Source organism: Panthera tigris, chromosome B3 (assembly GCF_018350195.1).
Source record: "Panthera tigris isolate Pti1 chromosome B3, P.tigris_Pti1_mat1.1, whole genome shotgun sequence".
Lineage (NCBI taxonomy): Eukaryota > Metazoa > Chordata > Mammalia > Carnivora > Felidae > Panthera > Panthera tigris.
The window spans coordinates 129602885-129629781 of NC_056665.1; positions in this window are offsets into that span (position 1 = coordinate 129602885).

A 26897-nucleotide genomic window follows, 5' to 3' on the forward strand; every position below is an offset into this window, starting at 1 on the left:
CTGGTGTGAGTGTCTCTAAATCACCACATGATACTTATTTTCTTCACGAGCCTAGAACCGAACCCTAATTCCATACCAACAGTAAACACTGTTGTAGGGTTTTAACATACAGTGAGTTTTCCAGAAATGTAACTACTCTATAAAATGTGGGAATGTTATTATGTTTTTAAGTTTACCAAGAATTGCTTGTCATTTCAGAAAATCAAACTTCTAATGGCAACACGGCTTGTAGAACTTGACCTGTCAGTACATCACACCTGTACCACTGTGCATTTGTAGCAAACTGCAGAAATATAAGCATCTGACTGTTTTATTATACTCTCTAGAGTCATGCTGAGTACTGGCATGTTGAAATGCATATTATTCTCTAGTACACTCCATTCAGGTTTTTTGTCTGGTCAGGTTTACTGGAGTATAATTGAACACACTAAAAAGCAACCTGCCTAATGTATACAGTTTTATGAATTTTGGAAAACACATACAGTTATGTAGCCACCAGGTAAGCAAAGAACAGTCCCATCAACCTCCAAATTTTCCCTTGTGTCCATTTGTAGACCGGAGATTTATACACAATATACATATATGATAACACGCTGACAGATAGTAAGTGTATCACTTATAATACTTATTATGGAATCAGTGGGTGTCAGTAATTCACCTACTTTAACTGCTGAGAAGTATTCCCTTAAATGAATGGGCCTCAGTTGCTTATCCATTCATCCACTGAAGGGCACTTGGGTCAATTTCAGATTGGGGTAATTACTAATAAATCCTCTACAGACATGTACATACAATTTGTGTGTGTGTGTGTGTGTGTGCGCGCGCATGTATGTGCGTGTGTACATCAATTTTCATGTGTGTTTGGTAATGACCTAGGAGTAAAGTGCTGAGTTGTTTGACAAGTGTATAACTTTTTAAGAAACTGTCAAACTGTTTTTGCAAAGAGACTATATAGTTGTCCTCCATTATATGCAGGGAATATATTCCAAGACCCTTAGTAGATGCCTAAGACCGCGGACAGTATAAAACCCTATATATGTTATCCTCTTTTCGTATACATACACACCTATGATAAAGTCTAATTTATAAATTAAGCACAGATAATCATAGCTAATAATACAATAGGCCAATTACAGCAACATACTCTAATAAAAGCTATGTGAATGAAGCATCTCTCTCTCTCTCTCTCTAAATATCTTATTGTTCTGTACTCTCCCTTCTTCCTATGATGATGTGATGATAAAATGCCTACACAGTGAGATGAAGTGAGGTCAATGACGCAGGCATCGCGATGTAGTGTTAAGTCACTATTGACTTCAGAAGGCGGAATCATCTGGTCCAGCACTGTGGTTGGCAACAGGTGTCTGAAGCCCTGGACAGCGAACCCGCGGTGGAGAACCGCGGTGATTTTACATTCCCACCAGCAGCGTACGAGGGTTCTGCGTATTCTGCACCCTCACCAAGATGTATTGTAGGCAGAATTTCTTTTTTTATCCCAACTGACATGCAGTATGTCATAACGTGGCTTTAATTTAAATTTCTGTATTGACTTACAGTATTTAGCGCTTTTTCAGGTGTTAATTTGATTCCTGGAAACCATCACTTGTGAACGGTTAAAAAATTTGCCCAATTTTTCTTAGATTGTTTATTTTATTTTATTTTATTTGTATTTATTTTGAGAGAAAAAGAGAGAGGCAGAGAGAGAGAGCATGCGTTAGCTGGAGAAGGACAGAAAGAGAGGGAGAGCGTGCAAGCAGAGGAGGGGCAAAGAGGAGGGAGAGAGAGAATCCCAAGCGGGGCTCAGTCCTATGAACCGTGAGATCACGACCCAAACCGAAATCAAGAGTTGGCTGCTCAAATGCCTGAGCCACCCAGGTGCTCTGGTGCTCACCCAAGATTTCTTAATAAACTGTCAATTCAGGTTTTATCTAACATTTGTTTTACTAATATTTTATCCCAATTTGGGCCTGCCTCTTCATTTTCTTGACTGTGTCATCCTAAGACAAGTTTTTAATTTATTCTTATTACTTATGTACTTATAACTTATTATTATAAGTATTATTATAACTTATTATTATAACTTATTATATATATATAACTTATTACTATAAGTATTACCTGTATACTTATAACTTATTATTATAAGTAATTGATTTAAATTATTTTAACTTAATTTAATTCACCAAATTTACCAAGCTTTTTTTCCTTTCTGGACCATGCTTTTGGTACTAAGTTATTGTGCCAAATCCAAGATCAAAAATACTTTTCTGCAGTGGTTTTCTTCTAGCGACTTTGTAATTAGGGTTTAAGTTTAGGACTTTGAGGTGTAAGATACAAGTTGAGGGTCACTTTTGCATTTGGATAGCGAATTGTTTCCATAGCATCTATAGAAACCATTTGTGGAAAACTTTAGAATTGATTACCGTGTACCTTTGTCCAGAATGAATTGACCGTATTGTTTGTGTTTATTCCTGGAGTCTTTACCGTGCACCAGTGATAGAGATGTGTATCTTGGGCAAACCCAACATTGTCTGCATTACTGTGTCTTTGCAATAAATTTTGGAATAAGGTCACGTGTGTCCTCCAATTTTGTTCCTTTTTGTCAAAACCGTTTTATTCCATTTCCTTTACTCTCCCATAGAACATTTTAAATCAGCCCACTGATTTAAAGAGGAAGGAGGAGGAGGAGGAGGAGGAGGAGGAGAAAACATTTGCTAATTGTTTGGATTGAGACTGTGTGGAATCTGTAGGTTTGGTGACGATATCTCAACCAGATCGGGTTTTTCTATCCATTCACATGATATATCTCTCTGTGTGCTTAAGACTTCTTGGTTTTTGTTTGTTTGCATTGCTTTTTTTTATAAGTATGTTATACTTTTCAGCATACGGATCTTGTGCACATTGTGTTCAATTCACACTCGTGTTTCATTTTAAATGGTGCTCTTTTTACTTACATTTCTGGTTTTTCATTGATAAGATGTAGAAGTATATTTGATATTTTTAAAATACTCAACTTATGTTCTGTGAAAAAGCTAGAATATCTCATTAGGTCTAGTTACTTCTTACAGATTCTTTGGGATGATTTTACCTACCCAAGGAAGTGAGAGAATGAGGCCTCTGGCAAACAGCTATGTGAGTGAATCATCTTGGAATGGCACTCCTAGCCCCAGCCAGAGGTTCGGATGACGGGAATCACAAAGGATACTTTGATCATCCCTCTGTGGCTCTGGCCCTTTCCCAGCAGTAGACGGTTTGTGACTGCTATTGATTAGCCTGGTGTTAGGGGCAGAAAGTCTAGCCCAGTATCAGTCTTCGGCATGCCCTGAATTCCTGGGACCCTGGAGCAAGCTCTCAGTGATCCTACTGTTCATTCCTGTAGTTATCAAATGCTGCCTCTTTGTCAGTCTCATGCAGCCAAGTGATTTTGCCTTTGTTCCTGGGACAGGGGACGTCTTAGACTTGGGTACAGCATGATTCCGGGGTCTTTCTTTTCTTTTCCTTTCTTTTTTCTCTTTTTTTTTTCTTTTCCCCTTTTTTTTTAAGAGAGAGAGAGAAAACGACCAAAGAAGGGACAGAGAGAGAGGGAGAGAGAGAAACTTAAGCAGGCTCCATGCTGAGTGCAGAGCCCCATGTGGGACTCCCTCTCATGACTGCGAGATCATGACCCGAACCAAAAGCAAGAGTGAGATGCTTAACTGACTGAGCCACCCCAGTACCCTGAGGATTTCTTCTTTTCCCCTTTTCCCCAGCCACAGTGAAGCTTCCCTGTGCCTTTGGAAGATCACAGTGGCTGACACTTCCCTAACAGTTTCAAGCTTTTGTTTCCTAGGAAAGTCCATGGGAAGGGTCCAGCCCAGATGCTGTGTATTTCCTATGGTGACAGGCATTCTCCTCCTCAAGATATTTACCACTGAAGGAGGTAGATCAGAAACCTAAATATAAACACTAAATTGATTACACAGCTGGAGGAAAACACTGCATTAGACAAAAGTTTCCCAGATGTGATATGGAAAGCATTAATCATTAAAAGTAATAACTGACATTTTCAAAATTAAAATATTTTGGCCTTGTAAAGACACTGGTAAGAAAACAGGAAGTTAAAAAACACACCTGTAGAAAATATTCACGATATAATATCTGACAAATGGCTTGTATCAACCACAAAGAACTCTGACAATTAAGAGACGTGACAATACAATTTGAAGAAGTGTGTACAGCATTCGATTTGCCATTTCACAAATAAGATACCTGAATGATGAAGAAGCAAATCAACAGCTTCTCAGCATCATTTTTCAGTTCTCAGAAAAATGCAAAGTGAAATCACGAGATACTTATAATTACTGAGTGACTAATAATTAAAAACTGATAATGCCAAGGGTTGGCCTGAATGTACAGGAGCCCTGATACACTGCTGGAAAGAATGTAAAGTGATACAGTCACTTTTATTTTACTTTTTTAAACATTCCTCTGCGAGTTTTTGTGCGGACAATATGTTTTCATTTCTCTTGGAATGGAACGGAATTGCTGCGTCTCATGGTAACTTTATGTGTAACATTCGAAGAGCTGAATGACACAATTACTTTTGTAATTCTTTGGAAGTTTCTCTAAAAGTTAAACATATATTACTTTAAGAATAATTCACTGAGTCCCCGTTATTTATTCAAGAAAAAATGGAAACCCAGTTCCACACATTTAGATGAATATTCTTAGCAGCATTTTCATAACAGCCAAATATGAGAAAAAATCTAAAATTTTTTTAATGTTTATTTATTTATTTTGAGAGAGAGTGTGCACTCGTGTATGCACACATAGAGGGACAGAGAGAGGCGGGAGAAAGAATCCCAAGCAGTTTCCACACGGTGAGAGAGGAGCCCCACGTGGGGCTCCAACCCACTAACTGGGAGGTTATGACCTGAGCGAAATCGAGCGGGACGCTTAACTGAGCCACCCGGGTGCTCCAAGAAACAATCTATATTTTAAGAAGTTGATTGGATAAACAACATATGATATATCCAAAGAACAGAAAACTGTTCAGCAAAAATGGTAAAATAGCCAACACATGCAACAACATGAAAGCATCTCAACAATACAAAAAGGATTATGCAAAAAACCAAACCAAAGAGAATACCTATGCCTAATTCCATTTATACAAAATTTTAGAATGTTTATGCTAACCTATAGGGTAAGATAACAAATCAATGTTTTTGTTTTGTTTTGTTTTTTTCCATCTGGTGGTTAAAGGGAGATTCATTGCCAAGGAGCAGGAGAAATCTTTTAGTTAGGAATAAGGGAAATGTGTATCTTAACTATGGCAGTGGGTTCACAAGCATATATATTTGTCAAAACATATTTAATAGCACGATTTAACTGAGCGCAGTTTATTTTTATGTAAGTTATACGTCAATAAAGTTGATTTAAAAACATATTGGATCCAATAGGTATGAGAACTCTAGGTGTAAATGGAAAACAGACCTTCAAACAGATGAACAACATTAACCTTGGAATAGAAATACATGCATTCTTGTGCTATTTATTATAACAGACTAAAACTGTAATATTCAGAAACTACTTGAACACCCCTCTTTCCCCCTATGTAAGGGAGATAATGTCCACCTATGAGTTACCCTGAGGCTAAAATGAAAACAAAATATGCAAAGCACTTAATACATGGTAGATATTTGTTTCTTAGGTTTTGTTTTTTAAAACACCATTAGTTTTGTTTTTCTTGAATGTTTCTTGTGCCTAGAACAGTTTTCCTGCTTTCCATCTTTTAAAATCAAAGCATTATTTTTCATTCAGTTTGAAGCATTCCTTTCTTTCCCATACTTACCATTTCTATATTTTTATTGACCAAATGTTATTTATTTATAGCATAATGAATCGCATTATATTCATGAGGGAGAATACCAAATGTTTAACTTTTGAATTGCATTTGCATTGCACGAATGAATAAGAATGTACAGGATAGTAAAACTCAAGTGCCAAAAACTACACGGTAACGTAGTGTCTATATGAGAATGTGTGGTCAAGAGCAGAGTTCACCACATATTAAAGAGAGGACATTTACATACCTGGGTTGCAGAAACTGTGACTTTATTTCCTCTGAAATCCTAAATGCATGCTTTCTTTGCCTTTTGATACCTTCAAAATGAGTTCTCAAATCAATTTGAAAATCCAGTTATTAAGGAGGATGTAAGTACTGTAACATGTTAATGCGGAATATATATAGGATTTAAACTGGGAATGTAAATCCCCAAGCCGATCCACATAGAAAGGAAGTAATCCAGGATTCAGCACCATTTAACTTCACTTACGTAAGAGTCTGGAGAGCTGTTGCCTGAGAAGTTACTAGCAGTCTTCGTACCCACAAGAGGGAAACTTTTCTATCTTGATTTGCTGACCAAGGTGGGGGACTGTGGCATCAGCAGCTGGGACGTGTTCCCTTTGGCAAAACAATTTTGGGTTTCATAGCAGACCCTGAGGCTTATTCCGTCAGCTGACTGATGAGACATTTCTTTTCTTTTTAAATCACATCCCCATCCACCCCGGTTTTTTCCCCTAGAAATGTCCTCAGTACACAAAGTGTTGTTTTGCTGTATGTCAGTCTTGAGTAGGTCACAGTTCCATCTAACATGAGCATTGAATAAGGATCATCATGTAATAGTTTCTATTTATTGACCACTTTCTCTATTCCATACCTATATCACTACTATTTTTCAGAGGCTTCAGGAGGTAAATGCTGACTATTCCCTTAATCGCACTTAGGAAAACAAGTAGAGCTCAGACATTTTTTTCAAGAGCCCACAAGTAGCTTGAAAACTTGAATTTGATTTTAGGAATACTGTCTTTGTTTTTGCCCCTGCAGGATCCAAAGGCAAAGAGATTAAATGAGTGCCAGATGATTGAGAAATTGACTTGGGTGTGTTTTTATAGTAAATGGAAATAGTTCCTCCAGAAACAAAAAAGTCAAGTATGTTGCTCTTTGGAAATCAATGTTTCTCATTCTAGGCATATATATGGTCCGTGTCCCATTTGCCCAAAGCAGAATCAAGCAGTGTAAGAGATTAATAGTTGCCCTACTATTTCCAGGTTGCATACCTGCTGTCTACTAATATCCTTTTGACATTTTGATGGATATGGGTCAGAAAACTAGTGTAGGCCCATAATTTCATTTAGCCATAGGTGGTTTGAGCTTTTTCTAATTCATTACAAGCACATCTGAGTTGATGAAACACTTTCTCCTGGTGTTCAGTTCTCCTGATGTACTTGGTCAAAAGTATATATTTGTGATTCAGGAAATACACAATTATTCTTCTTTTGAAGTTAGATCAAGCTGGGGTATATGGTGGAAGGACCCTAAAGGCTTTGTATTCTTTCCTCAACTCAGGGATTTGGCTGGGCCAAGGAACACTTATTTGAAGTCTATACAAATACACTTATTTGAGTTAGTTTATAAAAATACCAAAGCAACCCACTGTTACTCAGGAGGACTCTTCGCTTCTAGTTGAGAAACCTTATTACCCTCTTCCTCCATAGGAAGCGGCACATTTGGGGGAAATCAGGCTTTCGACCCCTCCCATGAATCTCACGTTCTCCTACTCTGGTATGTGAGGTCTCTGGTCACCTTGCACACTAACATCCAGTGATTCACTATTTTCAAGGGAAAAAGCCAGAATGATTTTACTTCTATCATATCTTCTTTAATGATATTTTTCTGGCCTCCTTTTTTTTCAGAGTAACCCTTTGCTTTTCATAAGCTGTAGCTCCCTGTGAATTAATGTTTCTAGAAAAAGTGCTAGTAATGAGGGCATATTAAGCCAGTAGGCCTGAAAATTGAAAGAAAAAAGACACACACATGAGCACACACACACACACACACACACACACACACACCCTTGTTAAAAAAGATACACATGTTCAAAGAAGCCAAAAATGACTGTCTATATCTACCAACGACTTTCTTTTATTTACTTACTTAGGTTGTGAGGGCTTTAAACAAGGGAAAAGTCTTTTTTTGGTAATGTTTCTTATCATAGATAATTGAATAATAATATTATTGGCGTCATTTATGCAATAATCAATGTTTATTCAGAATAAAAATGAGTCAGGTCGACATAGTAGTTAAAAGCTTGGCTTTGTGGTCAGGTGGGCTGTGTTCAAACTTGGTTTCCAGCAATTACGAGTAACGAAGCCTTCACAGCTTCGTTATTAGACATAAATGAGATAAATGTGTATAAACTACCTGGTGGCTATTTTTTTTTTATTACTCCTACCAGGTCTTTGAATAAGAGCATTGACTAAGAAAGGTCATCAATCCTCTCCTCCCTGAGGGGTTTTGATAGATTCACTGAGACGTTCCACAGACTAATGGTGTAGTAGTGCTATAATTAAGCCAGATTTTATTTGGATTATTATGAGTATCACCCCATTTCCTTGTCTGGAAAGTAGTAAAATAAACCTCACTTGAGCCACATTAAAAGACAGTGAATTTCATCCTGGAGACTGCACCCTAGAGACAAAGGTGCTAAATGCCTAATAGGTTTGAACAGATCATTTTTACAGGTAGAAAACTAATGCTAGTAACACATTGTCCAAATAGAATTATAATTATGATATATTCATGGATAAGGCACATTCAACTCTTCCTTATCCATCCAGGAAAAATAAAAAGAAGCAATATCCTATTGCTGTGTGTGTGTGTGTGTGTGTGTGTATGAAATAAAATAAAATAAAATACATTCTTCCATGTACATATTCATTTTTATGTAAGATTATGTAGTGCTATGCCAACAAACAAGTCCAGCACGCATTATTAATCTCATAAATCAGTGTAATTAAATGTGAGTGTTTAATAAATAGATTAATAGATTCTTTTATTCACTGTAGAGAGTACATTAGTGCTAACATTCATGGTCATTAGAGGCATTCACAAATCTCCGCTTTCTGGGCAAAGAGTAAGATTGTAGGTCCCTGACCCTTTTGAAGTTTTGTGTGGATTTATGACAGGCTTTGGCAAATGTGAGCAGGTGTGATCTATCACTTCTGGATAGAAGCTTGAGGAAACAGTATGCCATTTGCACTCCGCTGTCCCTCCACTATGGTGACCATGGGAATACACATCAAAATAAACATTTGCTTCAGTGGCTCAGCCCGGTTTTTGCATCACCACTATGCTCAGAGCCCTCCTGGTGACCCAGTAGGATATATGACTCGCGGAATATATGTTTAGTATATTAAGTCATTGGAATTTGGGATAGCAGAGTCATGTTGTATATAGTCAACAAATTAAATGCCCATATATTTGACTTTGCTAATTTTTTTTTTTTTGAGAGAGGGAGAGAGAGAAAGAGTGAGTGTGCTTGTGGGGGAGGGGCAGAGAGAGAGGGAGAGAGACAATCCCAAGCAGGCTCTGCACCCTCAGGGCAGAACCCCATGCAAGGCTCGATCCCATGAACTGTGAGATCATGACTTGCACCGAAAGCAAAAGTTGGAGTTACCCAGGCACCCTGACTTTGCTTGTCCTCTAATTTTTACAAGTCCTCCATTTGTTCATCATTGCGTGTAGAACCAAATCCATGTTTCTTGTTTTGGCATATGATACTCTGCCTAAATTTCTCTAACCACAACTTTCCTTCCATATTCTCACCCAAGCCACGGTGAGTATTCCCTTTCACTTTGCCAGACTGATACATTAAAAGCCATATCTCCATGTAGTTTTAACCTATATTTCTATCGTAAAGAATGAGCTTGATCATATTTCTGTATGTTTAAGTGCCATTTATTTTTCATTTCCTGTGTGGTTCAAAAGGAAAAGCTTCAAAACTGTGAATATATTATTCAATTATTTTCTTGTATGTGTATATCTTGATTTTTGTCCATTCATAGCTGATTTGTGGGGTGTCTTTTATTTTTGTAAGGTTTTAAAAGTTTTGTTTCAATATTCCTAGGTTTCGCTAGGATATACTTTGTATGCATGTGTTTCTTAACTTCCCTGTTTGATGCTGAGTAAATAGTATCAGGGGAATATTTTCCAGGTAAGGCTGACATCCTTGGTCCTTATTTCTTGAAATAATTCTCCATTTGTTTATTTTGATCAACTATGAAAACTATTCCAAGAATTATTGACACTTGCAACCTCCTTTATTTAAAAAAAAACACATATTTTATATTTTCTACTACTTAATCCCTTCCTGAATCATAACGAAAAAATTCTTCAAAAAAGCAAAATCATTCAACTCACTCATTTGTTCTTCAGTTGTATCAGCTCCACTGCTCACATCTTTATTGATTTCTTTTGTCAACCACTGTGGATTTATTCTGGGCTATACTTTGTGAGTCCTTGCTCCTGGCTTATCCTTCCGAAATTTTAATCTCTTTGAAGATAATTAATTTGCTTCTATAAAAATTTATTTCGTCTGGCTCATTAATTGCTAAGAATACCCGCCATCTGAATTTTCTGTTTTGTGAGTCACAACATTTAGTGATAGGTACTTGGGTTAAGATTCTCCAGCCTTAACTTATGTCCCTTCTCATGGCTTTCAGGTGGGGTGGGAACATGGCTCAGGGGAGGAGGGCTCTAACATTGCTCTCTACCTCTTACTGTGTTTTATTAGTTTTCAAGAACTTATAGCCTCAGCTGTAATTATTTAGTATTTCGGGCATAGAAATTCAAGGGATCCGGGGGATAAAATTGTTGTAAGAGATGACTAGCCCTCCTTCCTTAAACATTAAATGCTTTCATTACACAGAAGCCTTCATATTTCCCCCCAGGCTCCAGTTTGTGTCAAGGTGATTGCTGTTTTTCTGTCTTCAGTGACCACATTCAAGCACAGGGCCAATCAAGCAAAGTAAAAGATCTAGGGAACGTTAATAAACTTTCTTCCACCTTGTCTTTGGGTAGACGCTCAAGTCTTCTTCCATTTGAACCTTGATTTTCTTTCTTCTGTGATCAGGATTTCTTATAGAAATTGACATAGACCACAAGAGCAACGGTATTTGTGATCACCTATATTACAGAGTTTCAAGCTTTTTAAAAATTATTATTATTATACAACCAAGTTGTTTCTTGTCTTTAGTTTGAAATTGGCCATGACTGTGTAAAGGCTTACATGTAATCATTGGCATGTATTTAGCGTTTGCAAGGAGGGGTTCTCTTCATCGGTGCAACCTGCCAGATTATCAAGAACTTCTTTCACTGTTTCAAGTAAAGTTTTGGGTGTCCTGTTAGATTATGAGTACAGGAAATTAACTAATGGATTGTAATTACATGTATTACTCCCTACTTCTGTTCACGTTAGCAGAAATTTTAAATTGTTAAAACAATTTAACAAAAACACACCGTTGAACAACATGAAATAAGACCCAAAAAACCAACGGAGAAAATCAATGAAACAAAAAGCTAAGACTTTGAAAAGGTCAAGAAAGTTGATAAACTTCTAGCAAAACTAACAAAAAAGAGAGAAGTCACAACTTACTAACATGAAGAATGAAATAGGTGATACCATTCCCGACTCTATAGACCCTTCAATGATAAAAGACTATTACACACAACTCTGCCAACAAAACTTGATAACTTCTATGAAATAGACCAAATTTTTGAAGAGTAAAACCATGGACTAAATACAACTTACTAATAAGAATTAAAAAAAAAAAACCCTGAATATCCCTGTAACTATCTAGGACATCAAACATATATATTATAAACTCCTAAAAAATGATATCTCCAGGCACAGTTTTCCCTGGTGATTTTGGACATTTAAAGAAAACACTAATTTACACAATTTCTTACATAAAATAGAAGAGGAGGAAAACTTTCCAATTCATTTTATGAAGCCAACCTTACTCTGAATGAAAACCCGAGAGAACCTGTATAAAAAGCAAAAACAAATACAAAAACAAAAGAAACAAAAAAAAGCTACAATAACTATAGGCCAATATCCCTTATGAATATAAATGCAAATATTTCCTTTTACCAAATATTAGGAATTCAACAATATGTAAAATAGATTATACACCATGACCAAGTGGACTTCATTAGAGAAGTATAATTCAATATTTAGAAATCAATCAATATCATCTATTTTATTATCTGATAAAATAAGACATGATTAGATACATAGGTTTATAAATTATATATATATATATGATTATATATATTATTATGTATACATAAATGCTGGAGACTCAGGAAACAGCTACAGTTCAAGTTCAAAGGTAGTCAGCCTGAAGAACCATGAGACCATCTGTTTACTGTACAATTCCCTTTTATCTTCAACTGATTGGAAAAGGCTCATCCACATTATAGAGTGCAATCTGTTTTGCTCAAAGTCCACTAATTTAAATGTAAATCTTATCCAAAAACACCCTTATGGAAATATCCAGAGGCACCTGGGTGGCTCAGTCGGTTAAGTGTCTGCCTTCAGCTCAGATCATGATCTCAGAGTTCATGGGTTTGAGCCCTTGTGTCAAGCTCTCTGCTGTCTGAGCAGAACCCACCTCAGCTCCTCTGCTCCCCTCTCTCTCTGCTCCTCCTCTGCTCCCCCTCCCCCCTCTCAAAAATAAATAAAAACTTAAAAAAAAAAGAAGAAACATCCAAAATAACAGACCACATGCCTGGGCATTACTAGCATTTGACCACATATGTAGGCATTGTGATATGCCAGCCAAGTTCATACATAAAACTAACCATCACAGAACTATTTATATTCATTGTGACAATGACAAAATTATAGTTTTGATATTAAACTATAATTATGTAAGATGTCATCACTGGGCAAAACTGAACGTAAGGTAGACTTCCCGACTATTTTTGCAACTTCTGATTTTATAATTATTTCAAAATAAAATTTTAAAAAATACTTCAGATATTTAATAAAAATATAAAGTCCAATTTTGCAGTGAACCTAAAACCACTTTTAAAAATAAAGTCTATTTTGGGGTGCCTGGGTGGCTCAGTCAGTTAAGTGTCCAACTTTGGCTCAGGTCATGATCTCACGGTTTGTGAGTTCGAGCCCCACATCGGACTCTGTGCTGACAGCTCAGAGCCTGGAGCCTATTTGGGATTCTGTGTCTCCCTCTCTCTCTCTTTGCCCCTCCCTGCCTCACACAGTCTCTCTCTCAGAAACAAAGAAACATAAAAAATAAAATAAAAATAAAGTCTATTTAAGAGAGAAAAAGTGAATTGGAAATTCCCATTCCTACTACACAATATTTCAGTTGGTTAATTTCCTATTGAGGAAACATGGAGGTTTCTCTGCCTGCAGAGTTACGTTCCTCTTTCTCACACCACTCTTACTCATTGGATTTCCGTCCAAAAATTTAAATGTCATTTCCTAAGGATATAATTCTTTGGCACTCATATTTGTTCAATTTTCCTGACAAATCTCTTGCATGGCATTATGCGTTTTCCCTTTGTGACATTGATCATAGTGGTAATTAATTCACAAAAGCTGATTTTCACGATATCTGGCTACAATGGCATGAGCTGTATTCATTTTCTTAGGCATCGATGAGTGCTTGTCGATATGACAACTAGCACGTAGTAGGTATGTGTTAAATGTTTGCTAAATAAGTTATTTACCCCGAGTTTCATGACACAGAATTAAATGCAGAAATACTTCGAGAACTTAATAAGGAAACTCCAAGACACTCGTATAATGATTGATAACTACAAAAATGGAGCACGCTCTTTTCCGATAAAGGTCATGGAGCAAAACAAGAAAGAGACAGAAGAAGGTTTCGAGTATTGCTATAACACGATGCTTCCATGTAGTTGGATATGGCTTATTGTCAGAACATGGCAGGGGCAGAACAATAATTTAGGACATTGTCTTTTATCTTAACATACAGATGAGAACACAGGAATCCTAAGGCAAGCTGACCTTGTAGACCTTTTAAGTTCCTAAGGAAGTGCCTGTTACATATTTACTGTCCTATTCACAGAAACCCACACAGTACTTGCCCAGAGGTGGTATCAATAAATATGTGTTGAATGAATACATGAGACTATATTTATAGACAGCGCCAGAGATCTGAGACTTGAACCAGGATTCTGGCTGTGAAACTATATTGTAAGAGAGGACAGTGTGGGCAGAATATTAAGTAGCTCTTACTAGAGAACACTGTGTTCTCACTAAGCCCAATGTACCAGGGCACATTCTTACTAGAGCACACCACTGCTTCCGTGTGCCTACATTCAGGGAACATTTGCGCTAAACCAGTCTGACAAATAAGTCAGCTTCCTTACTAACTTGAAGACCCATTATCAGCTGTACATTGGCGTCCGGGAAAGGCAAGCATCCTTGAACTTGAAGGTGCCATTAGGCTAGCATTCACCATGTAATAAACAAGCCACCCCTTTCCAAAAATTTCACTGTGATTTGCTTTGCTAGTGAGCTTTAGGAGTGATATTCAAAGTGTTATCAACAACTTCACACTGCCCAGGGCTTTGTCTCCCTCTCTGACAAAGGGTCCTTGCTTTTTTTTTTCTTTCATTCCTTCCCCAAATGAGCAAGCCCCCTTTGAAATAACTAGGTGATGCAACACTGTAGTTTTAGAATTAGACTCTCTTTTCTTTTATAAGGAAATAAGACTGTAGTTCTGTTGAATAAACCTTTATTTATATTATTTGATATTTTTCTATTTGCCACTCTCCTAGGAGGAAGAAAGAAATAGGAAAAAAATTCTACTAATTAAAGTTTTTAGGAATTATAGTTATAGACCTCAGGATTAAAAACTTTCTCAAAGACAAAAATCTGAAACATCAAGAAAATAACACCAGAATTTAAGAAAAGAGGTCATAAATATATATTGCAGTTATAATTAAAAATAAAAGTGAAAATAATGGACTTTATATCCATGAATTTGAAAATTTAGACCGCAGGAGCAATTTTCCAGAAAGATAACTTAACCAGAATGACACCTGAAGATGTAAAACTTGAAGGGCTGTAAGATCATTACACAAACATAATTATAATTAGTAATCAAACATTCATTCCTCTAACAAATCAGGTCCAAATGTTTTTGTAGAATATCATAGTTAAAATACAAGATATTTTTGTCATATATAAACTCTTTTATTTTATCTTATTTTATTTTATTACCACTTTTAGTGTTTATTTTTGAAAGAGAGATTGAGAGAGAGAGAGAGAGAGAGAGAGAGAGAGAAAACACAAGCTAGGGAGGAGCAGAGAGATAGGGAGACAGAATCTGAAGCAGGCTCCAGGCTCTGAGCTGTCAGCACAGAGCCCAAGGTGGGGCTCGAACTCACAGACCGCGAGTTCATGATCTGAGCCAAAGTCAGATTCACCCGACTGAGCCACCCAGTTGCCCCTATTTTTTATAAACTTTTTTAAAGATTGAAAACAAAGGAGGTTGATTTCCTCTTATTTTATGAGACGGGAATAATTGTGAACCAAGCTAAGAAAAGAGGCACAGAAAAGCAAAATCCCACCTCACTTTTAAAGAAAAAGGTAAAATGCATAAAGCATATATTAGCAGATGAAATTTAGCAACATGTAAATGTTAAATCATTATGAAATCAATTTAATTCCAAAAATCTTAAGAATATATTTTATTAAAATATCTCTTAATACAATTTGCCATATTAACTTTCAAAAGAAAAAATATGATTTTTATCTTTTGATAGAAAAACAATGAAAATAATTAATTCACCAAAAGATATTTAAGGAAGAGCTACTATATGCCAGGTATTCTGAGGTTCAAGAGATATAAAGTGAAAATGATATCTAAGTTTTTTGTTGTGTTGGACAGTAATGGAGTATAGAACTTAATGAGATTTAACAGCCAGTTATGAAAAAAATAAATTAGTAAATAAGGAATAGAATGGAAAGCCCTTAACCCCCAAAAAGTAAGATTAAAGACATATAACAGCTATAATTTTAATTTTGAAATATTGGGTACATTTTCTTTAAATGAGGAATCTGGTCAGAATGGTAAATAGCATCGTTCCTATTCCACATTTCTTTAGAGATCCTATCAAATTTTGTTCGAATAAAAAATAAGGCATTAAAAGAAGCAAAAATATAATATTTCATGCATTAGACTTAGTCAATAAGATAATTCACTAAGAGTTTTAAACATAAGTACAACATAGTCAAAAATATATTATATTTCAATCCACCAACAACAAAACTTAGGAAATAAAATTTTCAATAAGATATCATTTCCAATAGATACATACAAAAATTGTAAGTCACTTAGACATAATAAAACAGCATTCTCAAAGTGGAGTAAAGACCTAAATATGAAACCTGAAAAAATTCTAGAAGAAAACATAGGCAGCAATTTCTTTGACATCAGCTGTTGAAACATTTTTCTAGATAGGTCTCCTCAGGTAAGGGATACAAAAGCAAATTTTATTAAGACTACATCAAAAATTTTAAAAATTGTACAGAGAAGAAAAACATCAACAAATGGCAAAGCAACCTACTGAGTGGGAGAAGATATTTGCAAATGATCCAATAAGGGGTTAGTATCCAAAATATATAAAGCACTTATGGAACTCAATGCCAAAAAGAAACCAAATAATCCAGTTAAAATGAGCAGAGATCCTGAATACCCATTTTTCTTCCAAAGAAGAGATACAGATGGCCAACAGATGCATGAAAAGATGCTCAACATCACTCAACATCAGGGAACTACAAATCAAAACCACAATGAGATACCACCTCACACCTGTCAGAATGGCTAAAGTCAGAAACACAAGAAATAACGAGTGTTGGGGAGGGTGTAGAGAAAAAGGAATTCTCTTGCACTCTTGGTGGTAATGCAAAATGGTCCAGCTACTATGGAAAACAGCATAGAGGTTCCTCAAAACACTAAAAATAAAATTACCATGTAGTCCAGTATAATCCGATATTGGGTATTTACCCAAAGAAAAAAGAAACTCTAATTGGAAAAGATATATGCACCCCTATGTTTATCATAGCATTCTTACAATAGCCAAGATATGGAAACAATCCATGTGTGTACTTTTAGATGAAGGGATAAATAAGATATCATATATATATATATATATGGCATAGGTGAAGGAGATCAGGAGTACACTTAATCCTGATGAGGACTGAGTAATATATAAAATTGTTGAGTCATTATATTGCACACATGAAACTAATATAACACTATATGCTAATTATACTACAATAAAAAATAACATGCTTTGTTCACAATGAGAAAAAAAAGAAATCAATAAAAAATCAATAGGAAATGCTTTTTCATACTGAAATAAAAATAAACTCCCATGATATTAAAAACTCTTAAGTCAAAGGGTAAATATAAAGGGACTTTAGAATTACCTGAATATAAGGTTTATAAAAATAGGGTACGAAAGAATTTGTGGCATATAGTTAAAACAGTTGTCGGTAAAAAAATTATAGTATTGAATACCTGTATAAATACAAATGAGACAAAAATTAATGAACTATCCAACTTAGAAAGCTAAGAAAAGAATGACAAAGTAAATGAAAAGAAGGCTTATAGCTCCATAAAGATAAAAGCAGAAGTAAATGAGTTAGAAAACTGGCACACACTAGAACTCATAAATAAATGCCAAATTTAGGTTTTTTTTTGCAAACTCTATCATGATCCCAAAGGACAAATTTACACCTAGATCAGATAGATCATTTTCTCAAAAAACTTGATAAAACCCAATTCAATATACAGAGAATATAAGCAGGTTAATTACCCTGAAAGAAATGCAGAAAATAGTTAAAGAGCCCCCTACCACAAAGCATAACTCCCAGTTGACTTCATCTAGGAATTTTACCAAGTTTTTGAAGAGTCCGGTAATCTTAACACTACATAAAGTGTTCCGCAGCATTGAAAAGAGAGACAGCCTCTAATTTTGCTTTATAACATGAATTTATCTTACATATTTACCTTAAACATTGTATGAATTTGATATAGCATATGTACATTTTATTTGTAAATATCAATGCAAAAGTCCCCGATATAACACCAGCAAATAAAATCTAAGAGCGCGTTAAAAATAATACAAGATAAACAACCGTGGTTAATTTCAGTAATGCAAGTGTTATTCGGTGTTAGAAAGGCCATAAATACAGTCATAAATAAGACCATATAAATATTAAAAGAAAAAATATGTGATTATGTTCATAGATGCAGAGAAGGCATTTGCCAAATATCAGCACACATAACTATAAAAACACACTTAATAAAATAAAACTTAATTGACACCTCATTAACATGATAAAGTATATATCTTAATCAATAAGCAAGCACTCTACTTAAAAGCTAAACACTAGAGGTTTTCCAACTGTAGTCAAGAAAAGACAAAGGTGCCTTCTTGGCTGTCTCATGGTGCTAAGGAGAAACAAACAAAAAAATCAAAGTATAAGATCCAAGGCTTTGGGACACCTGGGTGGCTCAGTCGGTTGAGCCTCCGACTTCGGCTCCGGTCATTATCTCGCAGTCCAGGGGTTCGGGCCTGCCTCGGATTCTGTGTCTCCCTCTCTCTCTGCTCCTCCCCTGCTCATTCTCTGTCTCTGTCTCTGTCTCTCTCTCAAAAATAAATAAACATTAAAAAAATTAAAAAAAAAAAGATCCAAGGCTTTGAGTAAGGAACCCCGAAGAGCTATACTTTAAGACTCTGTATGCACCAGAAGTAAAGGAGGTTTTGCAAAAACCACAAACTGCCTTAGAGTCAATTCAGGCCCTGAGTGGATTAAGGTCATCTGCTATCACTTTATGTGCCTGGTAGCTGGTATGCTGAAACCTCTAGGGAAAATAATAGCACCTGAAGTCTGCATAATGTTCTTGCCCAATATCTCATGTCCTGCTTTCAATTATACGTATATAATATATTTCAAGTATATATATATATGTATGTATATATATATATATATATATATACACACACACACATACATATATGTGTGTATGTATATATGTATATATATACTCATATTCTCACATACACAAAGGGTCAAGTGAAAATGGAAGTAGAAGCAAATCTACAGGTATCTGAGTAGTTCTAGATATCAAATATAGATATTGAAAGAACTGTGGTTAAAACATTTGAGAAAATAAATAAAAAGAGAATTCACCAGAAAGTCAGAAATCTTTTTTAAAAAATAAATGAAATAGAATATCTAGAATTAAAGTACAATCTAATAGTAGGGTTTAACAGCATGCAGAACAAAAATAGAAAAGATAATTAAAGAGATGATAGTTGAGTAGAAAACATGCAAGCAGATTCATAGACATTGTAAGATCAAAGAACACAGATAAGAACATGAGAAACATATGCAAACAAACATGGTGAAAGGTCTAGGGTCCTTGGCGCCCTGGAATTAAAAACAAAGTGAATCAGGGAGAAGCAATAGAGTAGAAGAGGCAATGTTTAAGATTTTTCCGAAACTGATGTGTGATATTAACACAGGAAGAAGATGTGGGATGAATAAAAAGAAAATCTGTGGATATGCATATAGGAACATCATAGCAACATTTCTGGAAACCGGAAAACCCCAAAAGCCGCCAGACAGAAAAAGGCATGTGCATACTAAAAGCCATATTGAAGTAAGTTCTTCAGGTGGAAGGAAAATAATAGAGAAACACGGAAAATGAGGAAGAAATAGAAAATGTAATGATTATGGGGCTATAAAAATATTAAAATGCATCACAACAATATCACAGAAAATAGGATCACTGGACGATAAGGAAATTCTCTTAGGTCCTAGCATCATCTGGCAAGTGGAAGGCATAATGAAGAAAATGTGTGAAATCAAGGATGCAGATTGTGTTAAGATAAACAAAGACCAGTAAAAGAGTGTATAAATTAGGTCCGAAATATGTGGATCTTGAGAAACTTAACAGAAGACCATGGGGGAGGGGAAGGGGAAAAAAAATAGTTACAAACAGAGAGGGAGGGAAGCAAACCATAAGAGACTCTTAAATACAGAGAACAAACTGAGGGTAGATGGGGGTGGTGGAGAAGGGAAAGTGGGTGATGGGCATTGAGGAGGGCACTTGGGATGAGCACTGGGTGTTGTATGGAAGCCAATTTGATGATAAATTATATTAAAAAAAGAAAGTTATTGGGGCGCCTGGGTGGCTCAGTCGGTTAAGCGTCCGACTTCAGCTCAGGTCACGATCTCGCGGTCCGTGAGTTCGAGCCCCACGTCGGGCTCTGGGTTGATGGCTCAGAGCCTGGAGCCTGCTTCCGATTCTGTGTCTCCCTCTCTCTCTGCCCCTCCCCCGTTCATGCTCTGTCTCTCTCTGTCTCAAAAATAAATAAAAAACATTTAAATAAAAAAAAACAAGAAAGTTATGAGGAAAATGAAATAGGTAGAAAAAAATTAAAAGTAAATAGTAAAAACATAGCTATTTAAACACACTACATGTAGGCTAAATAATCCAATTAAAATAGAGATTGTCAGAGTGAAATAAAAAATCATCATATATGTGTGTATTTATACTTCCTATAAGAAACACCTCTTTCAGTGTTTCTTATAAGGTAAATAATAGTTAAAGGCAAAAAGATGGTAACAAACATCAAATAAATACTGATCTAGCATATTATATACATATAACATACCCATATATATGTAATTACACAAATATATCAACATAGGCTCATATGTATATGAATATATGTACCCATGTTAAAATATATACAAATATAAATGAATATAAAAAATAGACTTAAAAATAAGAATCATTACTAAAAAATAAGGAGCTTATTTCATGATGTAAAGGTCAGTTATCCAGGAAGACATAACTGTTCTCAATTTATGCACTTCTAATTACATAGCATAACCTGTGTCAAGGAATAACTGCCAGAACTAAAAGCAAAAAAATGACAAATTACAATCATAGAGGAAGAACAGCAATCCCTCTCAATAGTTGATAGACCAAGAAGACAAATTAATCTGTATGAATATCAATAAGTTGCATAACCAACATATTTTCTTCACTGATAAAATTAATACAATACGCCAAACAATGACAGAATATACATTCTTTACAAGTTCACACAGACTGTGTGTCAGAAATGACCATATTCTGGGACAAAAATATGCCTCTGTGCACTTTAAAAAAATAAAATAATTTAGAACATGTTCTATTGTCAGAACAAAGCTAAACCAAAAATAAGATCAAATAAGGATAACTAGAAAATAACACAATGTTTGGAAGCTAAGGTGTGTACCTTTTTTTTTTTTTTTTTTTTTTTTTTTTTTTGGTGTGTACCTTTTTTTAAGCTTATTTATTTATTTTGAGAGAGAGAGAGAGTGAGTGTGTGTGTGTGTGTGTGTGACCAGAAGGGCAGCGAGAGAGGGAGAGAGAATTGCAAGCAGTTTCCACACGGTCAGCACAGAGCCTAACATGGGAATCGAACTCAAGAATTGCGAACTTCTAGATCATGACCTGAGCCGAAATCAACAGTCAGAGACTCAACTGACTGAACCACCCAGGTGCCCCAGGGTATGTACCTTTTAAATAGTCATTGGTAGAAAAGGAAATTGCAGTGGAAATTAGAAAATTTTAAATGATGTATCCAATTTGTGAGATGAAACAAACATGATGCTTACAGGTAAACAACCAGTCATAAATGAATATATTAGAAAACACAAAAGCTGAAAAATCATTGAATTGAGCTTTAACTCAAGAAGCTGGAATAAAACTAAAATTTTTAAAATCTGAAAAACATTACAAAGAAGACAATTTATTTTCTTATATATTACTTTGTATTTGTTATGATAGATTCAGTAAAACAAACAAGAAAGCAAAAAATCTTTGAAAAGACTAATAAACATGAGAGACCTCTAACAAGAATAATTAAGAACCAAAGAGAGAAGATACAAATTAAATATTTCGGAAGGTATGTATATAAATTTTAAAAAAATTGGGGCACCTGGGTGGCTCAATCGGTTAAGCGTCTGACTTCAGTTCATGATCTCACAGCTCTGTGAGTTCAAGCCCCGCGTCTGGCTCTGTGCTGAGAGTTCAGAGCCTGGAGCCTGCTTGGGATTCTGTGTCTCCCTCTCTCTGCCCCTCCCCCGCTCACACTCTGTCTCTGTCTCTCTCTCAAAAATAAATAAAAATTTTTTTAAAAAAGTTTTTAAAGAAAAAAACAGGAAACTTCACTATGGACTTTAAAGATATTAATGATAGGAACATATTATGAAAACAATACACATTGTTTCAATTGTGTATTCATCTAAAACTGGGAAGAAGAAAAAAAATCTTAGAGAAAAATTCCAGAGATTTAAAAAAGATGGAATACATTGCAACTCATTTTTTTGAGGCCAACCTAAACTTGGTACTAAAATATGACAGAGACAAGAAAATTACTGAATAAGCTTTCTCAAGAAAGTAGAAATAAACAGTTTTTACAGCAAATCAAATCTAGTAGTACATAAAATAAGTTATATGCCATAATTGAATTCAACTTATTTCTGTAATTAATGACTGGTATAACATTAAAAAATATGTTAAAGTTATAAGAATAACAGAAAAAAAGTAGAAAAAACAGATAATCTAAAAAAAGATGTTGAAAATAGCATTTGATAAAATTAAACACATTCTGATACAAATATATGCAGCAGACTAGAAATAGAAGAAAAAATACCTATTTAATAGAAAACACAGACATTAATATTGAAATATTAAATCATTCCCTATGATTTCTGAATAAAGTGAGTGACCTTTAAAACTATCCTAGGGGCACCAGGGTGGCTCAGTCGGTTAAGCTTCTGACTTCGGCTCAGGTCATGACCTTGCAGTTTGTGAGTTCGAGCCCCACGTCGGGCTCTGTGCTGACAGCTCAGAGCCTGAAGCCTGCTTCCGATTCTGTGTCTCCCCCACTCTCTGCCCTTCCCCTGCTCACGCTCTGTGTCTCTCTGTCTCTCAAGAATAAATAAACGTTAAAAAAAATTTAAAAAATAAATAAATAAAACTATTCAATGTAACAGACAAGAATAAAAGTAAAAATGGTATAAATGCAAAGAATGAACTCAATAGTCATTTTTGCCTATAATACATTTGTATATGCAGAAAATACCAAAGAAAATACCCCAAATACTAAAATTAATATGTAACACTCCCCAGATTTAGGATTGTATAAATAAACATAAGACCTCTCAGCTGAAAACTACAAACATTGAAGAAACTGAAGGAAAACTTGAAGAAACAAAGACATACATCACAATCTAAAATTGAAGAACAATATTCTAAACATGTCAATTTTCCCAAAGTTGAGCTCATATGGAATTTCATTCAAAATTGAAACTGTGCAAATACGTGTTTGTGTGTGTGTGTGTGTGTGTGTGTGTTTGTGTATGTGTACATATATAAATGTTAGCAGTGATTCAAAATTTAAGTGGAGTTTTAAAGGACCAAGCTAAGAAAATGTCAACAAATAAAAATAAACACAAGACTTACACTATCAGTTATTAAGAGAGGAAAATTGTGTGCATACAGATCATACTTATACGCACTTGATTTACAAGAATGGTGAAACCAAGTTAAAATTTCCTGTCAGTAAGATAAAATAAATCAAAATTTGGTGACATATTTGTCAGTGAGGCTATGGGAAATTGACACTCTTTTATATTGGTGATATGAATGGAAAATAACAAAATTTACATGAGGGGAAATTTGGCTATATCTTCCCCAAACAGAAGTGCATTTAGCTTAAGATCAAGAAATATCAGCCCTAGAAATCTTTTCCAGGGATAAATTGGTAAAAAAATATAGAAAGCTACATAAATGGCTAGTATTTATTGAAGTGATAGCAAACAGAGTGGGACACAAAACCTGTATACCTATCAATTAAGGAGCCTTAAATTAAACCACAGTGTACTAGTAAGTTGATTACAACGCGAACCTCTAAAAACAACGAGCAATGAAAAAATATTTCAAAAAGCCAGAGAAAAGGGGAACATTACTTTTAGAGGAGTTATGATAAGAAGCATGGCTCACGCCACACAGATAACAAATATCAGAAGAGGATACATAAGGAAACCAATAGTGGAAATTTGGAAAGTTGGAGTCTGATATAGCAATATTTGAAAACTGGGCAAGACACATTTGAAAACTCATGAATGAAAAAGAAAACATTGTGGTACCTGGGTGGCTCCGTCAGTTAAGCGTCCAACTCCTGATTTCAGCTCACGTCATATCACTGGTTTTTGAGCTTGAGCCCCATGTCAGGCTCTGCACTGATGGCATTGAGCCTGCTTGGGATTCGTTCTTTCCACCCCTCCCCGACTTGTATGTGCATGCTCTCTCTTTCTCTCTCTCTCAAAATAAATAAATAAACATTTAAAAATAAATAAATAAGTACACTAAATCTCAATGATCAGAGAACCCCATTTTAAAACCTCTACGATATTATTACAGATAAGCAAAAATGCAAAAGTCTGATAGTACTAAGTGTTGGTAAAAAACTTAAATGAACTATCAGTGTTAAAAAAAAGAATATTTTGTGCTATCTCCAACTCAGCAAAGTCCCTAGTCTTTGATGGGGAGAAAGTGTCGTGTCTAGATAAGGATGAAAAGGAAAGTCAACATTTATATACCTCCCCATCCGTCTCTTATCAAAAGAATAAGGATGTCCCATCTGGAACAAAAGCTTCCAATCGCTATATTTTTAACAATTGTTTTTCACATACGGTTGACCACGTCAAAGGGAGAAGCAAAACTGGGCTCAAGGTACTTTATGCATATGAATAATGTCTCTAATTCAAAGAAACCTTTACTGAACACCCCTTAGATGAAATGCCAGAGATAACAGAATGCATGCTGTGACCTCTATCTCCAGGAGTTCACAGGCTGATCAAGGAGAAAATTTCTAAACGCATAATTGCAACATCCATAGATAGAGTCAATGAAGTGTGTGCTCCATGCAGGGACACCAGTGGTAAGAAGTAACAGACTTTATTCAGAAAGGGGATTATGAGCCAGTCTGAAACAGGATCCATTTAAAATTTTCCAGGTGGGAGAATGTGGCATTGCTTGATAATATTACAAAGATCGTAATATAACTCTTAGTAAAGATGCCCATGGCACCACCACTAATATAAACATCATAATATCAACAATTGCAGAAATATGTTATCATTTTCACATTCTTTTTCAGTCATCAGTTGTCAAACATGAATATTGCATCCTGAAAAATGCCAGCTTCTTCCATTCGCTCCACAAACATGGAGGGCCATCTGGGTACTTCAGCTGAAGCCGTGACAAAATCATGGCTCCTGGCCAGCCTCATGGTGCTCACAGACCAGTAGGAATGACTCCATAGATTTTATTGTCAGTTCCCTCATACTTTTTTTTTTCTAACTATTCACCCTCTCGCTCCATTTACATCTTCTCATTTGTACAAAAGACTCCATATGAGTAGCGTGTAGAAATTCCTTTGCTCCTGGGTAGGTTCACAGAGGCTACAAATTAGCCTTTCTTTATAGAAAATTTGGCCTGATAATAATAACTCCCTTTATAGAGGCCTTGCAAAGACTTTTTTTTCCTTTCCATGTGGTGTTCAGAGATTAATGGGAATGGTGTCCACATATTTGTGTTCTTGCCAGACTACCCCACTTATCTGAAGCCAGTGTCAGGGCCCTACGACTATTAATCACCTTGCAGTCCCTGAAATAAAATCTGCATTGTACACTTCTTGGACTGAGGAGGGGGAAAGGGAATGGTGTGGTTTGGGGCTGCTTCTCATCATTAATTTTCAATTATGACTGCAAGAACCATCCCAGCTAAGCCTCAAGTAGGAGGGCAGGGGGTAAAAAAGCCCCCAGGGAAGAGTAATAAGGGCCACATGGAAGGAGAGAAAATCTGGGATGTATAAACTCTTTTTTTGGAAAAGAGAAATAATAAACAATTTATAAAATTCCTCACAGGGCAGTATAAAATATATCCAAACTAATTGGGAAAAGTCACATAAAGGACAAAACAAGAAGGCCTTTTATAGGCATAAATAAAAATGAGCAAGCCACACCTTTTCTTACAGCGAAACTTGTGAGTCCAACTTTCTTCACCAGTTACAATCATTGTTTCCACTAAAAAAAAAAAAGAGAGAGAGAGATTTTGTGACTGCTTCTTCAGTTTGACTGACACTTCTCTCTCAGCCAAAGGAAAACATTTCATAGTCTTTAGAGGCCTGTTGAGGAATCCTTCTGGTGTGAAATAAGCAAGCACAGAAAATCTGTTCTTAAAAGGAAGGGGGGAAAAGGATTCGGCCTCCCTAGTTGGACCCAAGGAACGTGAATAATGAGGAATTAACTTTATGTGTGGTGTTCCGTATTTTAGAAATGGCTTTTACACAGAATATTCTCATCTCACCACATGCTACATTTTCAGTTTTACATAAATTCCATTTTTTCACTAAAGTAACTAGTGATCAAGAAGCAAAATCACATGCTTTGTATCATAGGCTAAAAATGCCATGTTCAGGACTCCAATCTCAGTCTCTTGGCTCCACACACACACTTTACCTGGCATCTTGATCCCTTCAAATCTTTAGGGATTGGGTATTGAAGTTCAGCATTTATATGGAGTTATTATTTTATATAAGCATTCATATATTATTCTTGTCAATAGAGAAAGCCATCACACATGTACACACACACACACACACACACACACGCACACACACGTCCCACATCATATTGGATGTTAGTCACTTTTGGATGGTCATTCTTCTCATTCAATCTCCATCCCAACTTTCTTATTTCACTTTGTTCTCCCTGGAGGCATAATTCCTCAATATGAATGTTGTGGATGTGGTAGGTCCTACATCCCACTACCAAAGCTCTATAGGTCAACTCATTCCATTCCTACTTGGACTTAGCCAATCACACATCCTCTCCGACAGTGAATCCTGAATGAGCAGAAGAAAAGCCAGTAGG